We start from the raw sequence: 12057 nt of genomic DNA, 5'->3' as shown, positions 1-12057 counted from the left end.
TGGGGGTGGGGCAGTGTAGCTCAAAACCTTTAATGTAGCTGTAGTTTCTGTGATACAATTTGGACCTTGTTTCCTTCTTTCGAACCGTCTGTATACAAGACATAATGACCACGACTGGGGGCTCTGATTTCGTTGAAGGTATTCAGAAACACGAAAGATTAGTGGATGACTTTTAAAAGCGATGCAATTTGATAAGGTGGCCATTTGAGATTATCGAATTTTGCAATATTGAGAAGACTGTTTTTAGTGTTTCTATATGAGAACAAATTCGTATGCCAAAAAGTATAGTGCAAACTGGCCTTAAAGATATCATATGCAGAATTCGATTGATTAAATGGTTGTATTATACAATAAAGCCAATTTCGTTCGTCTCAGGTTAATTTATGGTTCGATTGTCTCAACTCTCAACTTGCATGGTTTCTGAAGAAGTTCCAAATTCTCCCAGAGAAAGTCGAAGTCCCGACTGTGTTTTGGTTCAGGTATATGAACAAAAGATGAGCAAGGTAATCTCACCACAATCGAGCCATTGTGACGTTTATAATTTCCTAAAGTCATGTCTAATTGAACCAAGATCCTCTGATTCTATTCCCCAACATGTGTTTGATATAACTCATGTGAAATACATGGTTATTTGAAATTGTTCCATTAGGGATGGAACAGTTGAAACGAAAATCAGTTTACGGTCAAAATTAAGTCCTAAAATTGCGGTCTGAACGAAAATCAGTTTACGGTCAAAATTAAGTCCTAAAATTGCGGTCTCTTCAACAGCATGGACACGAGAACCATCAAATTAGATTTATGGGGTCATTGTGAAATCAATGTAATCAACAGAAGTGCATACAGTTTTCTTCTGACTATTGATGAACTCTAATTATAGATTTTTTGGACGTTCATTGATATTCTTTGATCTATAGATCAGAAAGCTATTTGAAAAAGAGGGAGGGAGTATCAAATAAAACTCTGAACATTCTATCTTTCACAAACGTGGATATTAAGATAGGCAGGCGGGCGCTTAGACCATATTCAACATAGGACATTCATTTTTCCCCACTTCCATGTGACACCACAATATGTTTTCAAATAATACAAAAACTTCTACTGTATGTGTTTTCTTTGTGAAAGCGTCTATCTATCTATGTTGGATTATAGAGGTTTGCGCTCTTCTGAGCATGTACCTCTGCTTTATGCCTACATGGTAGGCTATTTAATTGATCCTAGGGGAAGGAATTGGATCCACTTTCCCCAGGCAGGGAGCACTTTTTAATTGAAGCCGTCAGACAGTGGACCTAACAAGAGGTCCTAACTGTCTGAATGGAGAGCTTGAAGGCGAGTGGGAATAGACCCCCAACACACACTAAATTTATTTAGTCGGTATACTACTTAGCTGCATTTAGGTATATATGAGTGGGAGTGGACCCATCACACACTCATATGCTTGGGACTGAATTTTCAGTGGCATTAAGGGCGTGCACTGTACGCTGATTGTTTTTAATGTTCGTCCATGACAAGAGAGGGAAGGGTGTAAAGGCGGATCCATGGTAACAGGTCGGTGTTCCTATACTTCAGGGTATCGGGTCTAAATTTTCGTTCTACAGAATTTTGAAAAATCTCTGTGCTGTTTTTGAGTTTTGCTTAGGAGAGGTATCTTAGATGACAGTTTTTGGTAGAGTTTGCCACCTTGGACTTTTGAAACCACCTTATATGAAGGATTCTGTTTTTAGGGTCTTTTGTGTCTAAATTATCGTTGTTTAATTTGCAACCTTGTGCTGCTTGGCCTGATTGTCGTTGGTGTTTTAGACCACCTTATAGAAGCTATTTGAGGTCATTCTTTTCTAATGTTGTTTATTTGTTTGCCACTTTGTGCTGCGGGCCCTGATGGTCTTGGGTGTTGGACCACCTTGTATGCTGTAATTTTAAGGGCCTAGAATTTCTCATGCTATAGATATAACTTTCATCTTCGGCTAGAGTGTTAGATTTTCAGAGGTATTAATGGTGTTACTCACATACTGGGTTGTCAGGTATAGTTTAGAGAAAGGGGAAAAAGAAAGGGAAAAGGAGGGGTTAAATTGAATATATAAGAGAGAAGTAATTATAAGAAGAAAAAATTATTTAAAAAAATAAAACGAAATATTTTATTTCTCACCTCTTCTCCGAAGGAAAAAAAGGGGAAAAAATAACAAATTCCCCTTTTTATTTTGTTTCCCTCCCTCCTAATCAAACACACACACACACACACACACACACACCTATTTCTGTTCCTAGTTGCTTTATTTGTCAGGTGTTATTTTATGTGGTTAGAATTGTTTGGTGTTATTTTATTTTCAGGTTATGTCTGTTTGGTTAAGATATATATATATATATATATATATATATATATATATATATATATATATATATATATATATATATATATATATATATATATATATCTTTACCGAATACACGGGTCGCTAAGACGTGTCAAAGACATCCGATCTTATTTATTCTCTAAATTTAAGTTTGTTAGCCTGTATACTAGTTATGTTATCTAAATCTATTTAGATACGACAGATATCTTTGCCTATTACTCGGGTCGCTAAGACGTGTCAAAGGCATCTGATCTTATTGGTCCTTACATTTTGTTTGTTAGCCTGTCTCCTAGATGTAAATAATTTAATTATGGAATTTTACTTTTATATTTTGTTTTGTATCCCAGATTTATGTATAAAGTGTGTGTGTGTGTGTGTGTGTGTGTGTGTGTGTGTGTGTGCGTGTGTGTGTGTGTATGATTAAGGTTACGGTTGTTATTCATTTGTGAAAGCGTATCCAATAGATGCTTCAAGTCTGATCGATTGTGCTTCTTTGGCATTTTAATCCACATTGAAGGTCTCGTAGTAATTTGTCGGACTCATGATACCACCCACCCCATTCCATGGTTTTGCTAAACCGTCTGTACTCGCTTATGGGTTGAGTCAAACTACAAGCAGCAAAGATCATTCTCTGCCGTTGCATAATGCACGTGCAGATCAAGGTGTATGGTGCTTGTTTTACTGATAACTCAAAATAAACTGCACAGGCCAATTTCTGTCCCCCGCGCATTATGCGACGGCAGATCTGGGTCTGTAGTTTGCAGCGGGGTTCGGCTTATAAGCGGGTATAGACGGTACATATGGTTACTGGTGTAGGACGATCGTTGAAGGGGTGGATATGTTCCTTTCCTGTTTTGTTACTGGCATCCGTTCTGCTTTTTGCCTTGATTGTGAAAAGTCTATATTTTCCCCCAAATTTTATTGAAAATATTTAGTAGTGCATTGTGAACTTTATCAGGTAAATGTTCCGTAAGTTGTTAGTGAATAGCATATTGTCCTGCTTAAGTGTCGTATGATTTATCAAGAGTTTTCTAATTCACTAAGAGTTGAAGGTCTATTGCACTCTCTTGAATTAGCATATTTGAAATTTTGAGGAATAGTTTCTTGCAGGTTTTTAGCAAGAGGAAGTTTTCAGAAAAGTTCTCGTTTAATGAGTTTTTAGAATGTTTGGGTTATTTGAGATTTCTGGTATAAATGTGACCATATTCTCCGATTTTTTAAAAATGTTTGGCAGCGAATTTTGTCATTCATTTTCTATTTTGACTCAATAGAGGTAGGGGTTCAACCTAGAGACGTTGGCTCATCACCTTTCCTCGTTGCTGTCTCAAGAGTAGTGAATAGGGATACCCTAGTCTCAATGGGAATTAGCATTACAGGACCCCCCTGGGACAATCTAGCATCAATGGAAATTTAACATGGGAAACAATCGTGGGACAATCTAGCCTCAAGGGGAATTTAACATGGGAAAAAGTATTGGGTCACTCTAGCCTCAAGGGAATTGAACATGGGGAAAAAGTCTTGGGTCACTCTAGCCTCAAGGGGAATTGAAAATGGAACAGGGTCGGGACCCTATTTTAATAGGGTCCCAACCTGATGGGTCTATGGAAAGGGAACATACGAAAATTGAAACAAGGAGGGGTCTCTATTTTTTTTAAACAAAAAAATAAAAAAATGGGGTAGGCAATTGAAAGTCTATCTCTTTTCGAGAAATGTGGATGGCCCTGAAAAGGGCCTTTGGGTTTATGTTAATATGCCCTTAACATAAAGGGCATCTGCAACATCTTCGTCTTAGGCTTCGTCTAATGGTAGGTCCATAGACTAACACTCTTTTCAGGCATCCTTGCCTCTCCACGTAGATCCTACGTATCCACAGACTGGTGTCTGTCCCATGGATAACTGTCCATTTGGATCGGACATACATGGGTATGTCCGTCCTGAACATCATCGTTGACACAAGGATGGAAGAGTGTATGTCGGTCCACATGATTAGGCGCCGAGAACAGGTGAATCAATGCACTGAACTGCGCTTATGTATAGGGGTAGGAAGGATTGAAACGGATTGAGTTCATTCACCAATCCAAACACGCGTTACAAAATTCAGTCAGCCCGCATCCAATCGGAAGAGAGCAGTCTGTGACGTCACGTGGTCTATATAGATTCGCTAGCGCTTGTGTGCAGTCAATCTATGCGACAGTGATTCAACATGACGGAAACTCAGAAAACGATCAGTTGGGGTGCACCAGCAGTGGAGACCGCCCAAGGGAACCCGGACTTACTTTCAGAAGAGGTAAATTGGGATTTTGTGGATTTTCTTACCTCGCAAGAATTTGTTCCGGAACCTTCGTCTCCTTCTTCATTGCCGCACGTCGAGAATTTTAGACAGAGACAGAAAGAAGAATTGGAGAAATTTATACAACGACAAAAGGAAGCGGAACAAGCTTTTCTCCTACAGCAACAAAAGCAAGAAGAAGAGGTAAGAAAAAAACAACAACAAGAAGAAGTAGCAGCAAAGTAACAAGAGGGTGAAAGTCAAACGGTCACGGTACTGTTTGACATTTTAGCGGAGTTAAGAAGTCTGAAACAAATGTATCAGACTTCTTTATTACGACCGAAGAGAATACGACCTTCCCGAGCTAAACACTCCAACCCTGTGACTAAGCCTACCCTACCACCCTTAGTGATTTCAACCAAATCATCATCATCAACAGTACGCAGTCCAGAAGTAGGCCTTGGCCGTGGCAAAGGCTTAAGGCAGTTAAAGTTGATTGCTTAAACTCACCCCTACACCAAAAAAAGGCCCTTTTCAGGGCCACCCACGTCTCTCGAAAAGAGATAAACTTTCAATTGCCAATAACTCAAAAAAAAAAAAAGAACCATTTTACCCCTATAGTACGTGTTTATGAGTTTACGTTCTTGTTTTTAAAAATCAAAACTCAAAGACACTTACCTTATATAATTAATTTATTCTTTTATAAATATTTACAATCCAATTCACAATTCACAATTCTCAACAGAACACTTTAAAAGTTCATACACTTCTTCTGTCTCATTGTTGTTTAGTCTCTCTGTTTTTTCAATTTCTTCACCTTCAGTCTTTTCCTCCTCTTCCTCCTCACTTTCTTCCCTTCTTCTTTTCTTCTCCTCTTTCTTTTTCTTTACCTGGCTGCTTTCTTCCTCTGAAGAATCCCTCTCTTCTTCTGAAGAATCCCTCTTTTCTTCTGACTCCTCTTGTTTCTTTTTTTGGGCAATCTGGAGACCAATGTCCTTTTTCTTGACAATAATAACAGGTATCTTGACTTTAGTCTTTTCTAGCCCCTTTTTTTCTTTTTTGACCGTCTGGACACTCTGAAGACCAATGCCCTTTCTTCTGACAGATATAGCAAGTATCTTGACTTTTATCTCGAAAGGAAGGAGAGTAGTCCGTCGGCTGGTCTGAAGAGAATTTTCTAATGATCACTCGCAAAGCTCTGATGAAATGTTCGATCTGTTCAGTCTCTTCCATCGTTGTGCTCAGTTTGAGAGTGAAATGAATAGTGAAAGGACAAGACACACACCCTTTTATATACGCTGGTCTGCCATGACTATAAATTAGTCTATGGTGTTTAAACTTGAGTCATTTGACGTTTTGCACTCAAGATGAAACGATCCAATTCATTTGAGAAGAAAGAAGAAGAAAGTAAGAGGCAGAAACGTGATCTATCGCCTCGTACCAGAGCTGAAGTCTTGGCACAAATTCATGCCAGTGATTTTGAAGAGGACATGAGTGAACCAGAATCCGAACCCTCTAAACGAAGTTCACCACCCTTAGTCAACCCTGAAAAGTACTATTCCATTCGAGAGACGGAAAAGCGCTCCTCTAGAAAATTTAGAACCACGGCTTACAAATACACGGTGAAGTTTAAAGATTTCAAGGCTGAAGTACCGTTAGAGAAAGCAGAAGGGTTCATCACCGGGGTGTGGGATTCTTTGCTCACCACACTCAAGCGACAATGTCAACCCAAAGAAGACGATCGCTTGAGACTTTCCATACAACACGACGGTTTGAAATCCCCTGTTTGGATCGAGTTTAGCACCCCTGCAGAATTGACTGCTTCCAAAGTCATGGACAAGATTCAACACGTACAACAATCCAATGACCAGTTTGACATCACCGATGGAAAAGCCACACTGGACATGACCCACGTCTCTCCTCCTCAAGGGACTGGACGCAAAAAGATGTTATTGGTGGACGAGCTTCGCAGCACCAAAATAAGTCTCGTCCGAATTCACAACCCTCAAGACCAGATGTGTTTAGCCAGGGCCATCGTGGTGGGACGAACCTATGTCAACAAGAACGACACGGTAGAATGGAAAAGAACCTGGAAAACTATTCGACAATCGGACCGAGCCAAACAACGAAACGAAGCAGAACTCCTGTTACGACAAGCTGGCTTGCCCAAAGACAAACCCTGTGGCATTCCTGAAATGCAAAAATTGCAAGATGCCCTAGTTCCACGCTACACCTTGAAAGTGCATCCTCAAGAAATGCGTGGGCCTCTGTTGTTTCGAGGGAAAGATTTTAGGGATGGAAAATACATTCACGTCTATCATCACGATGACCATTTCGATACCATTACCACTATCACTGGATTCCTGGGACACGGTTATTACTGTGAGAAATGTGACTATGGCTATAACAATCGAGAGCAACACAAGCATTGTGGATCGAAATGCTCAGGATGTTTGGCCTCTCCACCCTGTCAGAGCGAAGGACAAGAACCAGTGCATTGTTTCACTTGTCTGCGCACGTTTGTCAGCCCTGCCTGTTACCAACAGCATTTGAAGACGCAAGGTTCACAGAAGAAATGCGCTTGTCAACTGCTGAGATTGTGCCCCACGTGTGGACAAGGCCTATGTACCAATAGTGCCAAGGGACACGTATGTTCAGGAAAGAAAAAATGTCACATTTGTCATCACATCGTGGACTTGGAACACCAATGCTACGTGCAAAAATACCAACCCCAACCAGAGAAAGAGGACGGTCACAAGAATAAAAAAGGCAATTTCATCTTTTTCGATTTCGAATACATGCAAGAGACCGGTATTCACATTCCTAATTTCTGCGTGGCTCATCGAGCGTGCGAAAAGTGCATTCAAGAACCTATCTTCAGTCATTGCCCTCACTGTAGCAAGATTCCTGGAGAGCGTGAAAAAATCTTTCGAGGACCGAACACGCTAGCCGATTTCGCCCGATGGGTCTTAGACCCCATCGACAAGACGTGGAGCCAAGAGGACATCGAACGTTAAGGAGATTGTCATCGCCATGCCACAGTGATGGCTCACAATTTCTCCGGATACGATGGACAGTTTCTTCTCAGATACTATACGGAACATGGTACCGAACGTCCTAAAGTCACTTTGAACGGAGCCAAAATCATTTTCATGCAAGTGGGACAAGTGCAGTTTAAAGATTCGATGAGTTACTTGGCCATGCCTTTGAGTCGAATACCTAAAACGTTTGGAATGACAGAAATGGCTAAAGGTTATTTTCCTCACTTTTTCAATACGGAAGCCAATCAACATGCCGTTCTACCCCATTTGCCTGAGGCTCACTATTACGACCCCGACAACATGCGTACCGAACAACGAGAAGCTTTCTACGCTTGGTACCAGGCTCACGCCTCTGACCCTTTCGACTTTCAGGAAGAAATGCTAAAGTATTTTCGTTCCGACGTGGACATTTTACGGCGTTGCCGTGGAAAATTTCGAGAACTGTTCATGGCACACGGAGGGGTCGATCCTTTGAAGGAAGCTTGCACCATTGCCAAAGCGTATTCCTTAGTGTACCGGCAACGGTTCATGCCTGAAAACACCGTGGCTGTCATCAGTCCTCAAACGACCAACTATGTCAAACGTCAATACTCGGTCAAAGCCCTACGCTGGTTACATTACTTGTGCGAAAAGGAAGACAAATGGATTCAGCATGCCCGCAACGGAGGAGGCGAAAAGACCATCGGAACGCATTCGGTCGATGGCTGGGACTTAGAAAACCCCAAGATTGTGTAGGAGTTTAACGGTTGCTTATTTCACGGATGTCCCGTCTGTTACCCTGATCGTAGCACTAAAAATCAGTTTTTACAACGGACCATGGAAGACTTGTACCAGGCCACTTGTCAGCGACGCCTAAAGTTAGAACAGGAAGGATACCAAGTTGTGGAAATGTGGGAACACGAATACGATCACCGTTTGAAAACCGATCCCGAGTTTAAAAGCCTCGTGGGAAGTTACTAGTTCATGGACCCGCTGAACCCGAGGGATAGTTTGTACGGAGGAAGGACCAATGCCACCTGTTTGCTGTACCAAGCCGACGAGGAGAAAGGAGAAGAAATCAAATACTTGGATGTGTGTTCGCTGTATCCCTATGTGTGCAAATATTGTTGCTTTCCTGCAGGGCACCCGCAATTGTTCACCGAACACATCGACCTGAAAAACATTCGACAATACGAAGGTCTGATCAAGTGCAAAGTCTTGCCTCCCACGGACTTGTACCATCCCGTGTTACCTCACCATTGCCAAGGCAAACTGATGTTTCCTTTGTGCCGTACTTGTGCCGAAACGTTCAACCAAGACCAACCTTGTCAGTACACCCAGGAAGAACGTGCCTTGACGGGGACGTGGGTCAGCGTAGAATTGTTCAAAGCTCTGGACATGGGATACCAACTGTTAGAATTGTACGAAATTTGCCACTTTCCCAAGACAGAACAATACCACAAGGGTGACCACACGCAGAAAGGCATTTTCGCAGACTACGTGGATGCCTTTTTGAAACTGAAGCAAGAAGCCAGCGGCTATCCGTCCTGGTGTCACACTCCCGAAGACGAAAAGACATTCAAAGAGAAATACTATGAACAAGAAGGCATCACTTTAGATCACATCGAGAAAAACGAAGGCAGGCGATCGTTTGCCAAAGTGATGTTAAATTGCTTGTGGGGGAAAATGGCACAACGACCGTGTTTACCCAAGACGGAATATTTGACAGAACCTTCCCGCTACTTCCAGATGATTCACGACAAAACCAAATTCATGAAACACTTGGACGTCGTTCGCGAGGATTTGATCTTGGTCAGTTACGAAGAAGATCTGGACTTTGTACAAGACGACCTCTTTGGAAATGTCATCATTGCGGCTTACGTGACAGCTCATGCTCGCTTAAAATTGTACGAAGCTTTAGAACTGTTAGGGGAACGTGTCCTGTACTTTGACACGGACAGTTGCATTTACATCGATCACCCGAGTCAACAGCACCCTGACATCGAAGGAGACCGTTTAGAAGCCTGGACAGACGAGCACCCCGACGACAAGATTCTAAGTTTCGCCAATGGTGGTCCTAAAAATTACGGTTACGAATACCAGGACAAACAAGGAGAAGTGCACACGCAGTGCAAAGTGAAAGGATTGACTCTGAATTATCGTACTAGTCGAGTGGTGAACTTTGGCGTATTGAAAGAAGCTTTGCAGTCTAAAGAAGATGAACACTTTAAAGTGACCACCTATCAGCCCAACAAGATTGTACGTTTACCCACTCACCACATCGTCAGTAGACCCTTGGAAAAAGTCTATCAAATCGTGTACCAGAAGCGAGTGCGACTGCCCAACCACTTTACTTTGCCTTATGGACATGTTGGTATAAAACATTGGTTGTAAGAGGATAGCCACCCACCAGAAGGATGACTTCGCCACAGCAAGAATCGAGTGAGAAACCCGATGAGAATTCCTACCCTTTTCCGGTTTTCTTGCCTGACTATTGTGATTGTGCCCGTCGATTGGACACGTTTCAAAAATGGTCTACGGATAGGAAAGGATTACCTACTTCGCATGTTTTAGCTAGAACAGGATTTGTCTATTTGGGACCTGAGTCAGGATTGGGATACGAAGTACAGTGTTTCGCTTGCGGACTGAAGTTACGAATGGATCTATGTATCTATAAAGATTCAGCTATTTTTGGAACATACTCGATTGTCTCCGCACTGCCCTTACCTTTCTATGGCCTTTTCTCCCATGACATTACGGTACAATGATGACGGCACCTTAGAGACGGTACCTTCCAAAACAAAACATAAAAAAGGAACGATGTACAACCTTGAGACTGCATTGCGACTAGTATAAAAAGGGGCTATGATCAAGATCGATAGTTCATTGTGACTACCAAGACCAAGCAAACAAGATGAATACTTTCAAAGAAACACAAAACAAGTTCAGACAGGCACACTTCAAGTGTGGGACTTCTGAAGTGGAATGCGATTGTGAGCCTTGCGATGGGAACGATGCTGTGCGTTGTGACCTTAGCGATGCCGTAAAGCATCATGGGAACTTTGTTCTCACAGCCCCTATGATGGAAAGTGATGCTGTGCGTGCCAAACCTGAGGGATGCGAAAGCGATGCCGCTCGTCCTCTTGGACACTTTACTGGGTTTCATTTTAAAGGGTAATGTCAACCTTCACGCTTACCCCCTTACGGATGTCATCCAGCCCTGAGCAAACTCCTGTCCATGTTACCCAACCCTCATCGAAACGAACCTGTGAAAGACGAATATTCGTTTCCTGTGCGTTTGTCGGAATACTGCGACTTTGAAAATCGTCTTCAATCGTTCAAAGGAAAATGGCCTAAGTATCTGGGAGGACCTACCCCCGAAGAATTAGCCAGAGCCGGATTTTTCTACTTGGGCGAAGGGGATAAAGTCAAGTGCTTCAGTTGCGGTGTGTTACTTCACCACTGGGAACCGCAAGATTCGGCCTACGTAGAACATGCTCGATGGTCACCGAATTGTCATTACTTACCCTTAGTGGGACCGAGACATTGAAGTAACTTACCATAATCTGTTTATGGATACTTTACAAGAGAACATTCGCACTTTGCCTGTGGAGTTGAGAGAAAGGATTTACCGAGAGCTGGTCAAAATACAAGTGAAATGTAAAGAACAATTGCATCCGTTACGTCACCAGATGTTTAATCACTGGTACCTGAATGCTATAAAAGGACTGATTCAGTTGAAAGTGTTCCATTGGACAGACATTGATCAACAACCCCCTGGTTTTAAAAAGGATTGGTTTGCCATTGATGATTCTATCTACTACAATGTAAACTTACTGCATCGAATTCCAGAGGAAGAGTTAACGAATTACCGACATCTTTTACACAATGTCCACTTAGTGAAAGAGGAAACTTCTGAACGAATTGTAATGTGTAAATTAGTGACTAAACGATTTAAATTTGGCACTGAAGTAAAACCATGGCTGTGCAAACGGTACATTTCTTGTGTTAGAAAGAGGATTTAGTATGACCTATTCATGGATACTTTGCTAGAGAACATTCGTGCTTTGCCTGTGGAGTTGAGAGAACGCATTTACCGAGAGTTGGTCAAAATACACGTCAAACGTAAAGAACAGTTGCATCCGTTACGTCACCAGATCTTTAACCACTGGTACCTGAATGGTATAAGAGAACTGATTCGTCAGAAATTGTTTCAGTGGTCAGACCTTGTTCAATACTTCCAGGACGCCGATGATCCACGTGTTCATCATTTTGGTTACCTCGAGATTCACCTAGTGCAACGCATTGAGGAAGACAAGTTAAAGGATTGCCAACATATTTTACGTGGAATCTACTTAGCGGAAGAGGAAACTTCTAAACGAACTCTGACGTTTCGGTTACAGTATGCAACATTTAAATT

Source organism: Sinohyriopsis cumingii, unplaced genomic scaffold, assembly GCF_028554795.1.
Source record: "Sinohyriopsis cumingii isolate HCF-2022 unplaced genomic scaffold, ASM2855479v2 utg000913l, whole genome shotgun sequence".
Classification (NCBI taxonomy): Eukaryota; Metazoa; Mollusca; class Bivalvia; order Unionida; family Unionidae; genus Sinohyriopsis; species Sinohyriopsis cumingii.
This window is presented reverse-complemented; position numbering follows the sequence as displayed.